The sequence below is a fragment of the Canis lupus genome, chromosome 16, assembly GCF_011100685.1.
Source record: "Canis lupus familiaris isolate Mischka breed German Shepherd chromosome 16, alternate assembly UU_Cfam_GSD_1.0, whole genome shotgun sequence".
NCBI lineage: Eukaryota > Metazoa > Chordata > Mammalia > Carnivora > Canidae > Canis > Canis lupus.
Window position 1 is genome coordinate 58342016 of NC_049237.1, and position 20199 is coordinate 58362214.

Consider the following 20199-nt stretch of genomic DNA (forward strand, 5'->3'; position numbering starts at 1 on the left):
CAGAATAGGGATCATAATCAAATCTTATTGATTTTATGTATATGGATAATAGTGTATGTGATTGCATGATTATTTTCTGACAGTTTCAGACATTCAATATGTGGGAGTCTGACACTTATTTGTTTAGACCTCTCTTTATCTTGTGAAGTAGTCAAAGGTAGGCTCATGACTTAGTCTTATGTACGTGCTGACCGTGGAGAACAATGCCTGACAAATAGGAGGAGCTGTTTAAAGTGGAAAAGGATGAGTTGAGAAGGAGAGAGAGGCATCACAGGTGAGAGACCGTAATAGCCACAAGGAGGTTCACCAAAGTCCATGACTTGTCTGTGGAATCATGGCTGAGTGTGTATCTCTAGAGGGTGTGTGTGGAAGGGGTGGGGCAAGGAGGACAGTGAGGCCTGATGAATGGCAGACACCTAGGTAAGCTGTGTGACGTTTGGAAAAGTTACAAATGTCCCAACCTAATTAAGCTATAAACATTTTTTTTTTTTTTAAATACCGCATAGGGAAACCATTACCAAGGGGACAAGAGAGAAGACATGGCCCCAGACACCAGTCCGTGAAGACCATGCTAAGGTGATGGTTAGACTCTCTTTGGGCCTGGCCACCCTGTCCCTTCACGGTGTTGCTGCCTGCAACTAAGCTGATAAAAGGAGAACATGGGTTTTTTAATTGCACTGGCCACTTTTCATCTTTTAAAGTAAATCCGTTATTCCATTTATACCATGAAAAGCTAGTAAGGTTGTTACAGGGATAAACTAATGCAAACCTAGAGGATAGCTAGACCAGTTGCCTCTGTGGATGAATTCCCAATGATGAGATCTTTAATAAAGTTCATTTAATTTAAAGTAAAATATACCACTAAACATCTTCTATATTTTGGTATCAGACTTGCAGATGGCTCCACCATTTGTACAGCCAGGATGTCGTTTCCCTGTCACTGTGATGATGGAACTCTGAGGAATAAGGCGGCCTCGTGGTTATCCTATAATCTGTTCTGAGCCAGAGTCAAAATAGACCTCAGAAGCTGAATGAATAGAACGCTTGATTACATAAATGATGGAAAACATTTGAATCCAAGGAATGAGACCCTGCCTATTCATTTTTTTTTTTTTTTGATCTGCTCATGGTGTAGTACCTAATAAACTCCTGTACTCCACTCCCCACAGGCGGTATCTATTCATTCAGTTGTTTCCCACCAAAAGGTGAATATGTTGTATAACCTAAAGCATCAGCTTCTCTTAGCATTTCTCTTTTTGAGATCCAGTAGCCGGATATAAATTATTTCAAACTCCCCATTATTTGAACCCTGAAAATGCATTGTGTTAGGTCTGCTCCCAAATGATTTGACCACCAGAAATGACCATCAGTAATGATACTGATGATACTGTGCTCTGGGGGAAACCAAGTCAAGCCTGTGAGATTTTCAACTGCCTGAAATTTGAGGATTTGTTTTACTCCACAGCAATGTGGAAAATATATATAAGTTTAAAATATTATCTCAGGCAGCCTCGGTGGCACAGTGGTTTAGCGCTGCCTGCAGTCTGGGGTGTGATCCTGGAGGCCCGGGATTGAGTCCCATATTGGGCTCCCAGCATGGAGCCTGCTTCTCCCTCTGCCTGTGTGTCTGCCTCTCTCTCTCTCTCTCTCTCTCTCTCTCTCTCTCTCTCTGAATAAATAAATAAAATCTTAAAAAATATTATCTCACAGCAAAAAGTATTGCAGCTTATTTTTCAAAAGCATGGGTAGAAATACAGGTAAGATATAGAAAAACTAAAAATACTATATTTCACACTTAAGACTTCAAAATTTTAATATCCAGCTCCTCATTATTACAGTTGGACCTGGATTATTAATGTATGGTTCAATTATATAATAAATTGAAACACACATGAATAAAATTAAAATAAATAAAATGCAGCTAAGTGAGGGTCTAAAGTATTAGAGTGGATTGCCACTAGGAATGTATGAGCTGATTTAAAAAATTGTGATAGCCCTTTCTATGTCAGTTATTTGAATATTCCTTTCTTCGGCATAGAGGCCTTTCTTACAAAACTTTTTTTTTTTTTTTTTTTCCTATTCCCTACTGGTGGATAGCATTGCTTGAAATAGCACTATTTTTTTTTTTTTTCCAACTGAGAGATGAGAGGAATCTGAGAGCCCAGGGACACATATGCATGATGACAATGGCTATGGAAAAGATTTTGTGACGATGGCAAGGTCTTCTGGGAGGACTTTGCTATATTAGGAGTCAATTACCAATCAGCAATGGACAGGACATATTTAGGCTCCATTTGGTTTAGGCCTCTGAAAACTACCATGGGGCATCATGAAGATGATGTGGAGGATGAGCGGGAAAGCGTTTCTAGTATGTTGCCACGCTGGGAACAGAGAATAAAGAAGGAGTTTGAAAATTATGAGAAAGAAGAATTAAATTTTGTGACTAAGAAAATTAAAAGGTGAAAAGATCAAATGTAACTACATTGTGCCACCCAGGTGCCCCCAGGAGATCAGCAGCCCAGTTTACAGAAATGAAGAATTTGGCCAGCATGGCGCGGTGATGTGGGGATGGGGTTTTGTTTTGGTCGCGTGGACTTTGATGTGACTGTGGGAAAGTGAGGTTGTAAAAGTAAAGAGCGGGGAGGAAGTTCTCACAATATATACATTTCCAAATGATAACTTTGGAAAACAAAAGTAAATCTAATGGTTTCCGCTTACTATTAAGAATCAGGAGGGGCACCTGCATGGCCCAGTTGGTTAAGCGTCTGACTTGGTGTTGTCTCAGGGTCGGGATTGAGCCCCAAGTCTACAGACTCCATGCTCAGTGGGGAGTCTGCTTGAGATTAGTCCTCTTTCTCCTCCCCCCTTTCTTTCTCTTTCTCTCAAATATTTATTTTTTTAAAGATTTTATTTATTTATTTATTCATGAGAGAGACACAGAGAGAGAGAGAGAGGCAGAGACACAGGCAGAGGAGAAGCAGGCTCCTTGCAGGGAGCCCGATGTGGGACTCGATCCCGGGACCCCGGGGTCACACCCTGGGCCGAAGGCGGCGCTAAACCGCTGAGCCACCAGGGCTGCCCTCTCTCAAATCTTTAAAAGAATCAGAAACCGCTAAAAGTCCCCTCTGATGAAAATAATATAAATTTCGTAGCCATATATAGGAGGTGCTAAACAGGAGTTTATACAGGAAAATACCACTAGTGCATGGACGAGATTGGTTGAAAACCCTTTGGAGCATTCAGAGACTTTTCCCTGGGGACCAGTTCTCTGACCCACTGTATACAGTTGGATTCATTCTTTAGTTTTCTGGATGTCACTGAACTCCTCATTAAAATGAAGAGGTGTCTTAAAATCTTTTTTGACCAAGTTGTATTGAAAGTGCTATCTACTAGGAAAGAATCTTGGGAGCTGCAGTCTATCCAGGGTTAGCGGAAATGGACTCCCCAGTCTGATGTTTGGTAATTCAGGGGAAACTGTCATCCATATGTGGGATTTTTCTCTGAATGTAGCTAAAGAGTGAGGCAGTTCTTTGGTGTTTATTTTTATTTTTAAAGATTTTATTTATTTATTCATGAGAGACACAGAGAGAGAGGCAGAGAGAGAAGCAGGTTCCATGCAGGGAGCCTGATGTGGGACTCGATCCCGGGACTCCAGGACTATGCCCTGGGCCAAAGGCAGATGCTTAACTGCTGAGCCCCCCAGGGATCCTCTCTTTGGTGGTTTTTATATACCATGTGACTCAAAAAAAAATTGGGCAGGTGACATTTCAGTAGATCTTCATAATCTGCTCAGGTAATGGGCTGAATGGTGAGCTAGAGCAGCACCACGATACTTAGAGTTCTAGCAAAAGCATGGCTTGAGCAAAATTGAGTGCTCTGACGTGGCTGGTGTTCAAGGTGTGTGATGCAGGCTCATCGCCTGGGTAGGGGGGGTGGGGCGAGGGGCTTGGAGCATCAGGACTAGGGGAGGGTGGTGGTGCAGGACACAAGAGGCCTGAGTATTTTGTTTGGAGCAGGCCGGATAGAGCTTCATTAGGATATAGGGTCCCTCATACATGCAACAGGGAACCAGCAAGTGTGTCTAAGCATGGGGGGATGGGTCTTCTCCTCTGTTATAGTTTTAGCTATTTGTTTTTAGGGGGTAGGAGGTTTCTGCTCATTCATATGTACTTAATTTTCTAATAATTTGAAAATCATAAACTTGGCCACTATGAATACCAGAGTGTCTCAGGCAGCTCGGCTGCTCTAATGTAATACCTTGGACTGGGGGGCGGGGGGGCTTATGGACAACACACACGTGTGTATTTCTCACTGTTCTGGAGGCTGGAGGTCTGAGAACAGGATGCCAGTGTGGTTGGGTTCGGGGGAGGCCCTCTTCCAGGTGGCATATGGCCTATTTCTTTGTATCCGCGTCTGGCAGAGACCAGAGCAGGAAGCCAGGCCTCTCATAAATCTTACAAGGGCATTAATCCAATTTGTAGGATCTTCACCTTCATGAGGTTTCTTAATCCTCATTGTCTCTCGGGGCCCACCTCCTCCTTTCATTGGGGTTTCAACATAAGGATTTTAGAAACACACAGACTTTCAGGGCATAAGAATGGTCTTCAGTAAACCAAAGAACATTGATGCCTAGCTTTCCGTAGTATTATTGGGATGAAAATAGCTCCTGCAGCCAGAGGAAGAGACCATCCCACACTGTAGAGTGAAAGCTGCCTGGTTTTCTGAGATCACTACACATTAGAAAATACCCAGGTTTAAATTTGTCAACAAGAACAGATACAAACTGGATAATTCACTTTTGATGGCTTGGGAAGTGTCCCCACTGTACCTATGCACCTAGGGGATAAAGGACCCACAGCCATCACAACGTCCTGAGGAAACTACATGTGCTAGAAACCTTCAGGAAGGTACAGAAAAACTATGAACAAGGAAACCATTTCCACATGGACAATTTTGAATCTATAAAATAAACCTAGTGATTGAAAGTGTCTTGCAAATTGAGGTAATTGCCCTAATACCATCTGAGTTACGCTATAATAATAGATTAATTTCACTCTGCAGAATGACAAATAAATGGGAATAAATGAATCAGTATAATATTTTACAAACTACATATATTCTCAAAGGGGATATATGACATTTTTCGTTACCAATTCTTATTAAATTCCAGTCACTTTATTTTGCCTGCAACAAAGTTTTGTACAAATGACTTATATCAGTAAATGTTAGTAGTGATGACTCTTACTTTGGTATTAGGAATAATAGAGGTTTTATTTTTCATCTGTTCTTTAGGAAAAAAAAATAACACTTCGCCTATTGAGGACCTTCATATCTAGATCTCTAGATTTCTAAAAATCTAAAATATAGATTTCTAAAAATACACATATGCTCATTTCCATTAGTATTTTATTTTGTGTTGTTGTATCACTTTATTTTTTTTAGGTTATTCTAAGCCCTTAAACTATAAATGCTAGCACTGACTGTCATTTACATTTATTTAATGTGCTACAGTGAAGGATTTTCAGCTTAGCAAAATGCTATGCCCGCTTATTTTCTCTTCCCTCTTCCATACCTTGAGTTTCCAAGTGAGTTGTGTATCTAATAATTCTGGAAACACCTTCAACTCACTATAATGACATGATCACTCAAAATTTATATTGAGATTATTGTAATGAGTAAAAACAAGCATTGTCCCCTCTTGTGGATGTTAGAGTCTAGTGGGGAAGAAAGACAAATTGTCACACACAAAAATATACGTAATGAAAACCTGGAATCAGTCCTATCAAGAGGAACTCTTGCTTCCCAGAGAACTCTGAAGAGGAAGCCGCATCCCTGTGCAGACAAATGAAGGCGGCTCAGGAAAATTGACCCAGAATAAAGGTCAGATAGACAATCATGTACCACAGCGAACACTATGGAGAAGTACTTTGCAAGCAATACACTTTTATTTAAAAACATCAGGAAATTGAATGATCTAGGCTTTCAACATCTCTTTGTGTAGTTTAACCTGGAGGGGGCTAATATTATATTAAAATTGAGTTCTTTTCATATGTTCAACAGTAGTTTGAAACGATTTATAGTTAGAGTTTATATCTGAGATCTTAGCTTCCCAGAGGAATATATGACATAAGGTGTCTTCAGATATCACATCCTATAAAGTACTACATCTTACGTTTGTATAATGGAATATAAACAAGTTTCTGGACCAATACCTTTCAATCTCGATGGGATTGCCATGGAGAATTTTGGTGTGGTTTTACTGGCTAAGTACTGCCTTCTACATTCAGATGCTTAATTTCCTTAATGTGCAGCCTTGGTTTTCTTTGATAGTTTGAAGGACTCAGTATCATTGCTTTCTTTATAAAAATAATTTACTTAAAAAAAAATAATAATTTACTTTCGTATCCAATTGGCAAAAAAATGTGGTGGAATTTTCTTCCGATTTGGTATAATGATATAAACTAATTGAACCATATAAGGTGTATATTACATATGCGTATGGCAGTCATGACCAAGTTAAAATTCATTTAAGCTAACTTAATGAATTATAGAATTGTTTGGGTACCTACCAGTACTCTAACAAAATTAAACATGCAAGAGTAGAAACTAGAAATGTATCTTCCTCTGATGCCCTTGAAGCTTTCCAAAGCCGGTAACAAACATTTGACTCAAGTGAGTTATTAAGAAGGCAATCATCAAAATATTTCTTGCAGATTAAGGCTACTTCCAATATTTGCATTGGTCTAGACTTCGTGTTGACTGTTTTACTGAGTTTAAATGGTTTTAAAATGCCGAGTACTAACAGAGCAATTTTGAACCAATTAATACCGATATAAATAATTCAGCAAAATCTTTTTATTTGGGTTCATTTTCAAGTTTATAAATTGCTGAAATGGAAAAAAAGGGTAGTTGTATATACAGATCAATATTTGCACATTAGCAAGTTACTTAGAAATAATCTAAATATAACTATACTTTTGGGAATTATTTCCCAGAATAAATTCATTAAAATTCATCTCATTTAACTTCATTTATTTGAATACGGAAAAGTGAGTATCTATGTCCTCATACTGTAGGATTAATAGTGTAGTTATTTTTGTGCCATCTGGCTCTAAGACACATAGCAGGGCCTCTGAAAGAAGAGTGGATGAGGACAGCCAAAAAATGAGGAGAAAATAGAACCTAAGTAAGACAGTCACACAGAATAACAAATAGTTCTCAAAATTTCCCTCTGCTTCTTCTAAATTTACTTTTTTTAGCTTCATTAAGTATGACCTTGCTCTTATGTGAGTAAGAACTGTCAATTTTCACGACCGTTCATTTTGTATTACTTTAGCCAAATTTCCTGCCTCACTTTCAAGTCTAATTTTGGCTTGTTTTCTCGTTCTCTTCATTAATGTACCTATTTTATTTAAAACAAAGTAATTTTTATGAGCATTTTGTGAGGCTTTTAATCTCAACTTTCTCTAGAATTGAAAGAACTAAAATTTTCATGTTGTACCAATTCCTAGAATGATAATGGGAAATAAAACATAGTTGATGATAAAGAGGAAACAGGAGCAAATGTTGGCTCTATTTCATTACTACTAATACAGGTGATTATCTGGTATTTACGTAGAACATATTGTGTAATTCAAGTCCTCACCTAAGGTCACAAACTAAACAGAACTCTTGAAGGAAGATACCAAGTGACACATTAGCCAAGTTGACTTAGTTCCATTTGGATTTATTCTCAAGCTTGCAATTTGTTTTAAGAAAAAAAAAAAAGGGTGGGGGGTAGTTTCAGGCTGTCTATAATCCTATGAATTTCAAATCCTGAAAATTGACAGATGACAAGGCTCTGTGTCCAGAGAAAGTTCACAAGGAATTGCAGAGAGCAAAGTAAATATCCCAAACACTAGTCCATCCCTGTATTTCCAGTGAAGGCCCTGAAATCATTCTAAGCAATCCACACAAATGAAAGAAGCTCTTCTTAATTTTGTGATATTTACTTACCAAAACAAACACAAAACACCAACCCACAACCCCACACATTCTCACCTGTCTTATGTATAAGAAAATTAGCTTGAAACAAAACCAAACAAAGTCCTATTTGTAGTTCTCAGAAACTGTATGGATTACCATTCAGTTTTTTCACTACAAATCTGAAATAACAAAACCTATTTCCCAGAGTGAAATGAATTAAAATAATTATATAACGTGATTAGTCACTTTAGTTTTGTATTCTGTGTGCCACTTTTGAAAAGCCGTATTGTCTCTGGTATAAGCAAATACATCTTGAGGGCAATGTATTTGTTCCTTAAGGTGCAATTCAGGGTATTTCAAATAAATTTCTATTGGATTTGACCTTTCTGCAATTGCAACTATGTATGAAGTATAAAAAAAAAGTAGAAGAAAAAAACTGAAAGCATTGGAAGAGTGAGAGAGAAAAAAGGCAGATTCTGAGGATTTGAACTGGAAAATGGAGAGAGCAGTCTTTTTGAGTATCTGTGGTTAATGGTTTTTGTTCTGGGGGCACACTCAAGTCCACACTGTACAAAGCCAAGGACAAGGTTTGGTGCAGCTGCAGGCACCTGACAGTGAGGAAGTGATCCCAGACAGGAGAGGTCCAGAATGCAGAGCCCCAAACTATCATTCTGATTTTGCCCCAACACCTTGACTGACTTTTGAACCATGCATGTGACCAGCAGATTCAAAATAGGACAACTAAACACATAAGAATTGTGGTGAGATGTGAGTCAGCCAGCAGAAGGCAGTTTTCAGTTGGAGTCCAACTAAGTTAATGACTTGCTGGAAAACAAAACAAAACAAAACAAAATCTCCTACCCCCAAGTAAACAAAAAGACCAAAGGAAAACAAAAAGTGCACTTTTTGGAAGAATGTAACAGAATCCAGAGTTTTGAAAATATAACACAACTTCAGACAATAAAAAAGTATCCAAAATATCAAGTTTTTAGAAGAAAAGTTTATTTTTAAGTCCATGTTTATGAAAAAATAAACAATCATCTCCATAGACCAAAATTGACATGATCCAGATGATGGAATTTGCAAAGGATTTTAAAGCAGATGCTACGTCTAAGCTTACAGAAGTGAAGGGCTGTTGGTGGAAAAGGATAGAAACCTCAGCAGAGAATTAAAGACTATAAAACAAAAACCAAGTGAAAAATCAAACACTGAAAAATATAATCTCTGAAATTTAAAAAAAAATATTATTGAAAGATAAATAGGATGGAGATTACAGTCAGTTACCTTGAAATTAGGCAGAAGGAATTGCCTACTCTGAAGAAAACCACATTGCCCCCCCACCACCACCAAGAAAACAAAACAAAAAAAAAACCCAAAAAATGGCATCAGGCTCCCTTCAGAGGACATAGGAATAAATGTCTAATACAAGTCTAATTGTAATTCCAGAAGTAAGGAGAAACTGAAGGGAAAGAGTATCTTTGAAATCTGAAAATTTCCAAACTTGGAAAAAAGAAAAAAATATATCAAGATGCTCTGAGTTGAGAAGGGATAAGTACAGAGAAACCATCTTTCCACCAACATCATGGTCCAGGTGCACAAAGGGGGAGAAAAAAGCCTTGAACGCAGCCGGGGGTGGGGGATGGCACCTTAACTTTACATGCAGAGGCACAACAATTAGAATTCCTGCTGATTTTACCTCAAAAACCACAGAGATCATCTTGTATGAAACAGCATCTCTACAGGACTGAAAACAAAGGAAAAGAAAACAAGAGAAAAAAATAACCCACATGTTTACATTATGTGGAAATATTCTTTCAGAATGAAGGCAACATATAGAGAAAAATATGAGAAAACTAAGACGATTTGTCACCAGCAGGCCTGTTGTATACAAAGTGCTGAGGTAGGTTGTTTAGGCTTAAGGGAGACAATAGGCAGTGGAAATTCAAATCTTCAATAAAAAATAAAAAAGCAATATAAATGGTAAATATCTTGGTAAAAAGAAAACATTTTTATCTTAATTTCTTCAAGTACATGTTTTGAGCAAAAATCATTGTGTTTTTTGTGGGACTGGCAATGCATATATTATAAATATATGATAACCATAGCCAAAAAAAGTAAATACAATTGTACTTTTTATACATTTGAAATAAAGTAGCACAATATTAACTACAAGAAGACCAAAGATCAGGGAGGCTTATTGTACTTTCTAAAGATTTTTTTAAATTTTTATTTATTTATGATAGTCAGAGAGAGAGAGAGAGAGAGAGAGAGAGAGAGGCAGAGACACAGGCAGAGGGAGAAGCAGGCTCCATGCAGGGAGCCCGACGTGGGATTCGATCCCGGGTCTCCAGGATCGCGCCCTGGGCCAAAGGCAGGCGCTAAACCGCTGCACCACCCAGGGATCCCCTCTAAAGCCAACACCTAAGAAAGAGCACTGGTAAATATTTAAAAGACCAATAAATTAGGGACAGCTAGGTAGCTCAGCAGTGGAGCACCTGCCTTCGGCCCAGGGCATGACCCCAGGGTGCCGGGATTGAGTCCCACATTGGGCTCCCTGCAGGGAGCCTGCTTCTCCCTCTGCCTGTGTCTCTGCCTCTCTCTCTCTCTGTCTCTCATATATATATATATATATATATATATATATATATATATATTTTTTTTTTTTTTTTTTTTTAAGAAAATCACCCATGGTCCAATCACCTAGAGAGAAGTACTAAAGTGTTTACGTCCTTCCAGTATTTATGAGTGATGAGAAAATTATAAGCTTCTACTGGGCATTTGGGTGTGCTTATGTAAGACTTGCCTTCACTTACTTCACTTACTTTTTTAAAGAATTTAACTTAATATTTCAGTTTTTTCTCTTTGAGAGAATTTTACATTTATGTCTCAGATTAGTCAGGTTTATGCCACAGAATGTCTTAGCACACCATACCCTTGGAAGCATGGCCATATTTTCCTTGAGTCAGTCAAAATGGGGTCCATTGCTGATTCTAATTAGATTGTTTTGAAGACAAAGTATTCGTAAGAAGAAAAGAATAAGGAGTAGATTAAATGGAAATCAAGGGTTATCTTTCCAAGTCCTTCAATGTTTGAATGAAGGGGGAAAAATTTGACCTTGTTAGTCTTGTAAAACCAGCTCTCAGCAAAACTAGAACACCTTGGATTTTGGTACGTTATTACATATGTAATTCAGCCTAGAGCTTTTAGTATAGCAGTCTGTGCAGCTCTGATACAGTGAGTTATTTATTTTTTAAAGATTTTATTTATTTGAGAGAGAGCATGAGGAGGGCGTGGGGAGGGTGCAGAAGGAGAAACAGACTCCTCAGCTGAGCAGGAAGCCTGATGTGAGGCTCGATCCCAGGACCCTGAGGTCATAACCTGAGCTGAAGACAGATGCTTCACCCCCTGAGTGACCCAGGCGCCCGCCCCCACTTTGTAATTGCATAGTACTTGTATCCCTACAGGAAACTATTATTTCATGGTGAATAATTACATAGAGTGGGGATAGTTAATTCTGTTTCTCTCCTGGATAGTTTAGCTGGTATCTTGAAATGAGGATAGTTTTATCCTCTTTTGGGTTTCTGTCTCTCTTTTTAATCTTTACAAACCCCCAATTACTCTAAACATCTGTGTGAGCTTCTATAACTAGTTACATTTACTAAAATTATGGCAAGCACCTCATCTGAGAAGCCCAATAGCTCCGAGAGTATACAGTTTAAGTTTCTATATTTTGATTTAAAAAAAAACCCTGTTTTTGTGATCATGCTTTGTCTTTTGGTATATCACTTAAAGACTTCTTTCTAAATATAAACGTAATTTCCCATAACCCTACTTTTCATTCCTTTTCTGACTGAAATCCTCAATTTAGAATCAAACTCAACCTCCCTTGACTGACAAATAAGATCCTCATGATTGGATCCCACTCCCTAGAATGGCCCTACAAACAGTCTCCCTACAGCATCTCTGCTCTGGGGGGACAGGCACGCTTGACCCCATCACAACTGGGACACACTTACCAGAATTCTCTTCATTTGCTTCTTCATAGAAAACATACTGTGTCCTCCTGTTATTCTTTCCCTGTGAAAACCCTATATGTTTTTCTACAAAGCCTTTTCTGGCTCTCCAAGAATAAGGAGTCACTCCTATCTATTTTTAGTAGAATGCTTATAGGAAAACGTGCTTACAATTAATTATCCAAACTAGCTTTATCAAAATGACCTATTATCTAACTTAAAATTGTTTTAATTTTATCATTTAATTTAATGATTTACTTTAATGAATTTTAATTCCATGTGACGGAATAGATGATATATTTACACCTTATTCAAAAAGTAGGTTCATTTTGAAAGAATGAATAACTGGATAAATCAATAATTAAAACTATTATATATCTAAAGTATGCTATATGAAAAACTATATATTTATTTTATATATTATATATATTATGTTTTTACCTAATAATTTCAAACGCATTCAATAATTTCATTGGGAGAAACTGTGTGAAGAAAGACTAAGGTACAATTTTATAACAATGGCAAATTCTCTAGGAAATACTCCAAAGTTTAAGAAAAACTATTTTCCCCTAAAACTCTACTTGAATTCAATAATCAGTTTCAAATTTCCTGAATTACACCTAACTTGAAAATAATACTTAACTAACATTCAGTATGTGGTGAGTTGAACAAAGTCAGTCTTGGCTGGGAGCCTACATTTCATAATCCCCTCTCCTGAACATCGTACCTCGTGGGGAGAAGCGACTGTAGAGTGACTACAAAGTCTAAGGACAGCATGTCCCCCAGAACCCAGATTCTTGCTTCCTCTCCAGCTGCTCATGAAAGGAATCCAGGAAAACATGTTCCAGGACAGAAGGGCCCTCAGGGCTCCGTCTATTATTTTCTGTCTGAACTTAGCAGGCCTAACCCCGTAGCACTGGAATTTTATCGAAAGCAAAGCTAAGAGTTCATGCTGTTTAACTTTCTCAAATGTGGATTCGCTTTAGGATTCAGTGATTACATCTTATACTTGAGGGTAACCATGAAATGGAAGTCACATTTGGTTGAAAATATCATGCTATGAGGGTCCTTTTTATTCTACGAGAGGCTGTGTCACACTGCTGGTGATGGAGGGGAGCCCTGCGCCCTGTGTGTGTGTGTGTGTGTGTGTGTGTGTGTGGCCGGGGTCGTTTTCTCTCCTGGAGCACAGACCTTGAATTCCCCTCTTTGCCCCTTTGTGCACTTGCTTGGGTTGTAGGCCAAGTCTTCAGTTTTTTCCCTTCTTCTGGTCAAAATATACTATCATCTATTTTCAGATTGGAAAAAGGAATGAATGAATGAATGAATGAATGAATGAATAAATAAATAAATAAATAAATAAATAAAGTGAAAAAAAAAAGTCCTTGATTTGATGAAATACAAACCAATTCAGGAAGAGTTGCCAATGGTTACTACTACGGTACATTTCCCCTCTGGGCATAATTACATTAAGAAGACAATTGCCACCTCATGTAAGGAGACTTTAATGGTAAGATCTGCAGCCAAGCAGTGTGGGGGATGCCTCCAGTATGCTGGCTCTCAGGTCAGTAGATGAATCCACGTGGACATCCTTTAGTCTGCGAGTGTCGTGCACCGGGTACCCCGTCGAGTGCTGCGAAGCCCTGGGGCCACGCGGTCGTCCCGTCATGGGCTTTGGAAGTGCACCTGCTGCGCGCAGCAGCAGGTGGATGGGGCGTCGAGAGGCCAGACGGAGTAAAACAGTGGGGGGTGTGGGGTCCTGTCGGGGGCAGCGCCACACCAAGGGGGGCGGGCTGTGCTCAGCCTCAGCCCTGCAGTGTGGCCCCCGGGGAGAGGGGACAGGTGCCCCGGTGCCCCACAGGGCGCTGCCAGCCTAGAAGGTGGTGGGGGCACAGACCCTGTTCCCCCCCGCTTCCCCACGGGAGCCCCTCATGTTCCCCTCGGCCCATTGCCCTGCCCAGGGGTGTGCAGCACCACCCACAGGTCCCAGGCTCCCTGGCACCCCTCCGAGGGGGTCCCCAGGACAACCCCCAGGCTGGGCCAGGAGCTTCAGGGGAGCGTGTGTGGCCCCCTGTGCGCTCCGAGCATTGCTGGTGGCTGTGCGGCCTCCGGCAACCTTCCTGTGACCTTCTCGCTGCTCTCCAAACCCCACAGGGGTGCTGTCGGGCCTCCCCACAAGGAGGAGGGCTGCTTGGCCGGGACTCGGAGGCCGAGGCTGGGGCTCCTGCGTGTCAACGTGCGTGTTGCACGCGTGGAGGTCGTGCCCCGTGCCACTTGCAGGATCTCAGCCGACAGGAGGTGTGCCCCCCACCCACGACAGGGATCACCTGCCCACGCAAGTCACACGTGGCCCCCTACCTGCCTCTGCAGCTACCTTAGGGCCTCCGCGGAGACAACCCACTTGATGGTGAAACCCTGTCAGGCCGACTCGCTCACTCTCCGACAGTTTTACTGAACTATGACGACAATGACCGCAACAATGACAACGACAACAACAGCAACGACGATGACAACAGCAACAACAACAACGATGACAACGACTACGAGGACAACGACGACAGCAATGATGATGACGAGGACGACGACAATAGCAATGACAACAGCAACAATGACATCGACAACAGCAACAACGACAACAGCAACGACAACAACTATGACAACAGCAATGATGACGATGACAACGACGAGGACAATGACAACGAAAATGACAGCAATGACAAGGACGATGACAACAGCAACGATGATGACAACGACAATGGCGACGATGATGACAGTGACAACAGTGAGCACAACAGCGACAGCAACAGCAGCAACAACAAAATTTTAGCAGTTGAGGACCATAGACTCTTCCTAACTACCCGTGAATTTGATGAACACTAGCCGTCCTCTGCTTGAATGTAAAAGTTCAACCAGCTATTAAGGACCTTGGAGAAATATTTCCAGAAAGAGTCAACAGTTCCTAAAATGTTAACTGCACTCTCGTGGTTTATGTGTTTTGGGCTATTGCCTTTCATAAGATGTGTTTGAAATGGTTTGTATCATTTGTGTGTGTTTTTTTTTTTTTTTAAACAGTATCAGGAAGATGTGATTCCAAGGGAGAAATCTGAAAACTTAAAATAGAGAAGAGCATTAAAAGTCATCCCTACTCATGTGTATTGGAATATTGCCGCCGGAAGGCTTTTCCAGTATATTTTAATGATTATTCCAGAGTTGTTGTCGTCGTTTATTACACTGAGCCATTTATGTGGATTTGATGCAAAACAAGCAAAAGCGAGTGGATATACTGCTTCACTATGGGAACCAGACACGGAGAAAAAGGATGCCTGGGTCCGTGGGCTGAGCCAGTCTGTGGAAGCCCACACGCTATCCCACAGTTGTAGCTTCCGCAGGGGTGTGAACTTTCAGGTAACTGACGGTGCAGCAGCGAGGTCCTAAGGCCTGGGATTCTTCCTGGTGGAGGGCTCTTGGTCTGAGTCGGGGGGCTGGGGGGCACTGATTCAGCGAACAATAAACCGGTGAGGCTGGAGCACACTGGAGTGAGGACGAGAGTTGTGCTTTTAGGAAGCTGTGCATGCAAAGGTCCTGGGGCTTGTAACGCTTGCTATCTCCAGAAACAGCAATTGTACAATAGAGCAGGTGCATGGCCGGTGCGCTGGCTCGGATGTGGTCACGGGAGCACGATAGTCACAGCTTTTCCACTGAACTTACGAGCTCCTCGTTATCCCACACGACGCACCCCGCGTGGGGAAGCAGGCCTGGCCCATTACTAAAAAGATAACGTGCCCCATGTTTTGAGTGGAGGAGAACCAGTGACGCGGGCATCAGGCTGGACCTGCGCAGGCTCACCTGACCTACCCTTTCCACGTTTCCTGGCCCAACAGCTAGTAGAGAGGAGGATGTTGTTACCAGTGAGGATCTCTATGTAGAGATGTGGACGTTTCCACTCCCCGGGCCCAAGTGGCCTCCTTCCGTCTTTCCCGAGATTATATTCTTATCTCCGTGGCATCCAGGAGTGGTAAACGTGTGTCCTCCACGTTCATTTATTTTCCTAAACCTAGTCGTGGTGTCCGTGTCAATCCTGCTGCTGGGGGGTCATGCCGGGCGTAGTCGAAGCCGCTCGGGGACTCTCCGGGGGTGATAGTCGGTTTGCTGAGCTAATTTATTACACTTATGTGACCAAAGGGCCTGCTGAGAAACCGACTGTCAGAGCTTGGGGGGCGGGGGGACGAGCGGGGTGCAAATCTTCCTTTCCAGGACAAGGTTTCTGACCAGAAGACTCCCAGGGTTTTCCAGACGATCATGACATGTCTTTCATCGTTGGCTAAAGATATTTTGCCATCAGCCCTTTAAAAAATTAAAATTAAAATTAAAATTAAAAAGGAAGGGATCAATGAATGAATGGATGGACAGATGGATGGATGGATGTGAGATGGTTTGGACAAACAGACCAGAATCCAATCAGGAAGATTCTTGCCCTCCAAGATACATTTGCATTTCCCTGCTCCCCTGCCCGCCAAGAAAACAAGTTCATATTTTATTCTGCAAGCACACAGTTTGTCCCACTGTAGTAAAGAAAAAGCGTTCTGGGGAAAAAGAAAAATAGTGTTCCTATTAAACATAATCGTCCTGAAGTAGGGCTGTGTACAGGGCAGAGAGGCAAACGTGCCTTCGCCTTTCCTGGGTACAGCCACTTAAAATGACCCACCGTTGGCCCTGGGCTGATGGGCCGCTGGAGAACATGGGACTTGACTGACCCTATGAGACAACTAGGAGATTCACCTATTATTTCTGACAAATTTTCATATTCTACATATATATGCTCCCCCTGCCCGAGGAAAGGCCTTGTGACTTGGACCCGCCATCACAAAGTGCTGTTGTTATAGAAAATTTATTATTTGACTTATTAATTTAAATGAAAAACCCAAATGCTGCCCCACAGGGAAAACCTCTGGTCCTTCAGCCTCGGGCCTCCCTGTATCCAAACACCCTAGTGCTGGCAAGATAGCTGGCAGTCCATCCTCCCTCAGCGCGGCCTCTGGGTTTCCGTGTCTGGGGCTGGCAGGGTCCCTCTGTAGGGAGACCCACACCCCCTGTCAGCAGGTCCCCCCCCCAACCATGCCTCTCGGCAGCTTCCCCCGAGATGCTGTCCCTGGTGCACAGTGGAGGGCGCGTCAACTGCCGCCCGCTGTGCTATGAACCTACCAGATCTGAGAATCTATGTAAAATTCCAGAAATTTGGGTCTGGTCTTAATTTCCTTTTATGCATGAGCTGAGGAGCGAGGCCCCTCCCACAAGGTTCCCTGGTCCCCTGAGCAACCGGCTCCTTTGTGATGTAATAGAGCAGCCTGAGGTCCTTTTTTTCCTGCCTCCATCCTGAGGCAAAAGTGGGGAGGGTGACAGGAGCCAGGGAGGGGGCAGTGGGGAGGGTACAAGGAGCACAGGTGGGGGGATTGGGGATGATGCTGAGGGCACGGGTTGGGGGAGAGGGGGAGGGTGCAGAGGGTGCGGAGGGCGTGGAGAGGGTGCAGGGGGCTCGGGTGGGAAGTAGGGGGAGGGTGCAGCGGGTGCAGGGGGCGCAGGTGGGGGGAGCAGGGAGGGTGCAGAGGGCGGGGTAGCGGGGAGCATGGAGGGCCCACCTGAGCCAGGTGAGGGCCTGCTGCTGGGCCAGGCGCCCTGGGGTTTGTGACGCTGTCTGCTTGTGTTTAATGTGTTTTGGTTTTACTGGGTCTGGTCGAAGGTGATTCATCTCTTTAGTTTCCCGACTTACACGCTCATGCTTCTGCATATCCGTACTTGGAGAGCGGGAGTGCACGCAGGGGCGTGGGAGACACGGTGACTTGGAGGGAGACGCTGGGCACTCCAAGCCACCGCAGGTGATGTCCCGGTCCCTCCCTGCAGGTGCGGGGTCTCCCCAGGGTGAGATGCTGGCCGGGGAGCCGTCTCCCCCGTGTCGCTCTCCTACCCTAGGAAGTGCTCCCCGACGAGTCATTTCCTAAGAGGTTTGTGTCCACTTGGAACTAGCTAAGCAGCCTGTGTCGCTTTAGGAAAGGCCACTCTGTGGGCGCAGTGAGCCCTGAGGCCTCAGGAAGCTTCCCTCCGGGCCGGGGCTCCTGGGCAGGAGTGAGCTGGGGGGCCCTGGATGGAGAAGCGTGTAGCGCCTTGAGCCTCATGACCTCTGTGTTCCCTGAAGGGGTCTTGGGGGAAGGGTCTGTTTTATATTAAGAATGTGGCGCGACACTTCTGTGTCCATATTTAGCAGATGCTTGTGTAGCACGGGACACATGCTGATCGTTATTTTAAGGACTTTGTGTCCCATAATCTATAGGATTCTTTAGTTCGATATTACTTGAAGTTTTTAATCGACAGGTATTGGTGCTACAGGTCATTTAAAACCTATCCGTGAGTGTACGACTGGAATGCCTGTTACCTCCTTCGTCTAGCTGCCCATAGTTAAGAGCTTACTTCCCATGACCAGTTTCCTACTATTGCACCCCCCCCGCCGCCCTCAGTAGTGCAGGTGCATCTGAGTGTACGTACGTGTATTTGCATACATTCCGGCTCCATATGGCTGCCAGGATTTCAGTGCCCGGGGCAGTGAAGAGGCCTCCGTGCCCGATGCCTACAGGGGTCGGTGGGGGCTGCCCGGTGCGACATCCGGGGACAGCCTTGGCTGCCCTGGAGGTGACCACACTGCCCAGGTGTAATGGAATCTGCGGCCCTGGCGTCCTGGGCCTTGGGCAACCAACCACGCCTCTGTGTCCCAGTTGTACGTCTCAATCTTAAACGTGCTCCTTCTGGAGATTCAAGGGTCCAGAGGCAGAACATAAAAGCTAAAGGAATTCCGATCCAGGAGACGGCTGCTTTCAACGTCGCCGCAGGAGGGGGTGGGACGTGACCCCACCCCACTTAGAACGGCCTTGCTCGCTTACTTGTAGTGAACGTGTTACAGTCTTAGGACGCATGCCGAGTCCTAAGTGGTTTATGTACAACCACTTGGGCTCACTGCCCACTTACTGCTGGAGGAAAACAATACCATCAAGTGAAAAATGTTCGCGCTCTCCCCCCGGGGTGTGCTATTTAGACGTATCCACTTGAGATGTCGTGGTGTGGCCCACATCATGGGTGGGGTGCGGTGGCTCTGAACCCCCTCCTGGAGGCATAGGTGTTCCCCAAGTCCTCTCACCTACACACGGGCCCACGGAGCCACGAGAGCTGCATGGACCAGCCCCGCAGGCTGGGATGCCTTTGCTTGGCCCAGGCCCCTGCGGCCCTGCTGCCTCTGCGCTCACCCAGTGTCCTCTCGCCCGCCCCGGGGCTGTCCTAGGGCTGCTTCTGCTACTACCCTCTCCTGGCGCGGGTGGCCCTCAGCTCAGGCGGGCTCCGCGCTCCTCTTACCCACCTGCTCGACTGGGGATGGCCTGACGGTTCGGCAGGGGTTGCTACATCCTCCAGCTCAAATGATGAATGATGAATTCGGATCTCCATGAGCAATTAATGGGTAATTAATTTTAGTAGCTTAACCAGTACACCCAGAAGTTTCCAAGTCATGAGAAAACTGACCTCTTAATATACAGTCTACGTTTCTTCTAAACCAAAGTGCGGCTTAAAATAAATATGCTTAGCGAATGGGTAATAACCAGCAGCAAGACCATATTATTTGTCAGATGTTGAGCACCTAGCAAGGTGAGTGGGCCACGGGAATAATTTCCTTGCTGCAGAAGCACCCCCTGCGTGTCCGTATTCACAACAAGGCGACAAAGATGACACCCCAGGCGGATGCCATGCGGATGGTGTTTTGCATAGCGTGAACGGGTTATGGAATTCATGTTCATGTTTACTTTCCTTACTCCACAGAAACACAACTCTTTCCTCCAGCTACAGCAGGAAGTCTGTACATTGCTTTGTTTCTGCAAATGTTAAACAAGCTGAGAGAGGTTTCTGTCTTTTCTTTCTGTTAGTCACCTAAGTGATCAATGCCAATGGCTTTCTGAGGTTTGTCGCAGCCCCAGGCCCACCTGCCTTGTCTCTTGTCCCAGGTAGAGGGAATAACGTGAAGGAGGCTGGGAGGAAGTGGGTCTGAATTCCCTCCTGGAGGCCTAGGTGTTTCCCAAGTTCCCTCACCTATAACAGGGATGCTGTGGTGTTGGTGCTCCCTCCAGGTGCCTGCTTTTCCCTCTGTCCGCCTCCCCACCTGCCACCTGAGGCCAGCTCTGGAAGCCCCACT

At 43.5% G+C, this 20199-nt stretch overlaps 1 protein-coding gene and 1 long non-coding RNA gene across 2 annotated transcripts in view; one reads left to right on the forward strand and one right to left on the reverse strand.

The window, feature by feature from the left end:
- Window positions 1-20199, forward strand: part of CSMD1 (CUB and Sushi multiple domains 1) — a 1850581-nt gene that overhangs the window by 868296 nt on the left and 962086 nt on the right. The gene's annotated exons all lie outside the window — the stretch shown is intronic.
- On the reverse strand, window positions 14984-17296 carry LOC102154309. Its single transcript, XR_005371727.1, has 2 exons — window positions 17178-17296; window positions 14984-16319 (listed from the first exon to the last, which is right to left on the reverse strand). It is a non-coding gene; the product is annotated as an uncharacterized LOC102154309 (long non-coding RNA).